The 2,871-nt window shown below is 63.7% G+C and overlaps 1 long non-coding RNA gene across 1 annotated transcript; it reads left to right on the forward strand.

Moving 5' to 3' along the window:
* The first annotated feature begins 636 nt into the window (after positions 1-636).
* Positions 637-2,594, forward strand: LOC131512977 (uncharacterized). Its single transcript, XR_009262417.1, has 3 exons — positions 637-1,036; positions 1,449-1,698; positions 2,003-2,594. It is a non-coding gene; the product is annotated as an uncharacterized LOC131512977 (long non-coding RNA).
* Positions 2,595-2,871: the final 277 nt, after the last annotated feature.

The following is a 2,871-nucleotide window of genomic DNA, read 5'->3' on the forward strand; positions in this document are numbered from 1 at the left end:
TGTGAGACACACAGAGATAGACAGAGTCCGAGGCAGACGCAGAGAATGGACCCCGGAGAGAGGAAACCAGAAATTCCATGAATCGGCCTGGAAGTGACACCCCGTCATCCTATTCTAGCCCTTAGAACGCGGTCACACGGGCCGTCCACCCGGAAGGGGAGGGGGTGACACAGGGATGTGTGACCAGGATTCGGGAAGGCTGGGAGCCACAGCCCAGGCGCTGGGACCCGGGCCCAAATGTACTGGAGCCCCTGGAGGGGCGTGTCGGGTGGACACAGGGTCTGAACGAGCTCACCTCCACCTTCCCCCGGGCCTGGGACCCAGGCAGGAGGGGTGGCTGTGCCTGGACCCGGAGCAGACTCAGGCCCCGCGTAAGTGTGTTCCACGCCAGGCCCACCCCTTCCTCATCCTTCCACGGCCACGTGTGCCCACGAGCCTCACGGGATAGCAGGCACGGGACGAGTCTACAGGTGTCTCCCTGACGGTGTCCCTAGAAGTGGATGCCAGAAGGACCCCACTGTGCAGACGGGGAGACCGGGGGGCCCCGCGAGGCACAGGGTCTGTGCGGGGTCCCGGCACTGGTCAGGAGGAAAACCCAGGTCTGAACCCAGCTCTGTGTCCCCAGAGCTGCCACACTGGCTGCACCAGGCCTCGAGGGGATGTGTCTGGGCTGTGTTGGTGTCACAGTAGGGACAGGGCATGGGGTGGAGGGGAGCCCTCCGCATCCTGGGAGGGGCTCTTGTAGGAGGAGGAAGCCGGGTAAGGGGACCCCAGGCAGTGACCTCACCTCTCTGGTCACAAAGCCCAAGTGAAGTCAGAACCCGGGTCACCAGGCACTCACATTGTGGAGACAGCGGCCGACTGGGCTCATTCGCTGGGACATCTGTGCCTGACGAACATGTTCTCCTGTTGTGTGCCCGTGTTCCGCGGTTGCTGGCTCAGGGGAGCCCCTGGCCGCGACGCTCCCCGACCCTGGAGACAGTGAGTCAGGTCGTGCACAGGACGCCTCAGGTCTCTAGCTCGCAGGGAGCCAAAGGTAACCCAGGGAGCCCCAGAGACAGCCGGTCCATCCCGACACCGCTCTGATCTGACTTGTGCGACCCCACGGCCCCTCCCGTGTGTGTGTGTGTGTGTGTGTGTGTGTGTGGAGGGCCCACGTGAGCAGGTGCAGGCTGATGAAGGGGTCAGATGCCTGGTGGGCGGGCCATGCTCACACCCCAGGTCAAGGCTGGCTGGGAGGGACAGGGTGTGCTGGGGTGGCCCTCTTGTCCCCAAGATTCATCCCGAGCCCTGCAGGTGGATGTCACTGTGTCCCGGGCACAGGGCTGTGCACACTCAGGTCTGTGTCGGATCTGGGAGCCACAGGGGGAGAGGGCGGAAGGACACTGAGGATGGCCGGGCGGGGCTGTGATGCCTCCGGGCCCGGCCGCGGGTCACTGTCTTTACAGAAATCAACGGATGAAATCGGGAGGCGACTGTCGGAATCCCGATTCACCTGCCCTACAGAGGTGTGCGTGTGCCCCGTCGCCCAGGAGGGCCACCCTGGACCCGGGGAGAGAGTGGCCGCACGGAGGTCTCCGGAAGCAGGGCCTGGAGATGGCCTGGGAGGGCCCCCCTCACCGCCCGGGCCCTTCCACAGGGTCCTGGCTCAGCGGTCCTGGGCCCAGGACCCGGAGCCCCTGGAGCCCGAGCCCGAGGGTGAGAAGGCTGGGGGTGGTGGGTGGGGGTGCACGCACGGGGCCCCAAGCGGTGCTGGGCCACCCAGGGAGGAGCCCCCGGGGGCTGGTGTGGGGCCAGGAGCAGGGACTGAGAGCCCCCGGGGCTGCGGACCCCAGGGGGCAGAGGTCCTGGTGGGGGTTCCTGGCCGCGGCTTCTCGGGGAGGCTCTGGGGTGTGTGGTGTGTCTGCAAAGGCCCCTGGAGAGGCTGGCGCGGGGGGACCTTCTCTCCTGTCACCCTGAGCCCTTGGAGCCACTGCAACCATCACTCTGTTTCCTTCTCAAGAGTCCGGGGCAGGATCAGAAGCCGGTGCGGCTCCAGAGCCCGACCCAACAGCCTCGGGGGCCTCGGCGGCTCTGCAGGCAGGGGTGGTGTCTGGAGCGACTCCTGCAGGGGCCCGGGAGCCAGCAGGTGACCTGGGACGGGTGCAGGGACGGCAGGCACCTGAGCAGAGTCAGCTGGGTCCTGCTTCTGCTCCTGCTGCTTCCACTGTTCCTGCTCCTGCTCCCAACACCGTTCCTGCCACCGCTCTTCTCCCTGCCCCTGCCCCCGCCCCTGCCACCGCCCTTCTCCCTGTCCCTAGCACAGCCCTTCTCCCTGCCCCTGCCCCCGCCCCTGCCACCGCCCTTCTCCCTGCCCCTGCCACCGCCCTTGCTCCCACATGGATGCCAGCCACTGATCAAGGGCCTGAGGGCCTACACGGGGTGTTTATTTTATTTCTAATTGTTGTTCCAATCCCCGACCCTGACACCCTACCACAATGTCTCTTCCACTTCTCCCTTATCCTTTCTCTCCTCTTCTTTTTAGCTGTGATTTTATTTCATCACTGTTGGTTTATAATCCATATTAATCTTCAATAAAATTTTTATTTACTTTACGTTGTACAATTCCTGCGCACTGGGTACACTCACAATGCTGTGAGCCACGCCACAGAATATTGGTGCAGAGTATCTCAGCCCCCGAGGGACACCGTGTACCCGGAGCCCGCCCTCCCCATTCGTGCCCCTGCCAGGCCCTGGGATCCCCCAGTCCGCTTTCTCTTCGTGTTCCGTTACCTACTCTGGAGGTTTCCTACAAGTGGAATCTCTCAAGAGATACCTTTGGGTCTGCACCGACTTTTCAGACGGGACAGATTCATTTTCGTACTTTGTGGT

This window comes from Neofelis nebulosa, chromosome 5 (genome assembly GCF_028018385.1).
Source record: "Neofelis nebulosa isolate mNeoNeb1 chromosome 5, mNeoNeb1.pri, whole genome shotgun sequence".
Lineage (NCBI taxonomy): Eukaryota > Metazoa > Chordata > Mammalia > Carnivora > Felidae > Neofelis > Neofelis nebulosa.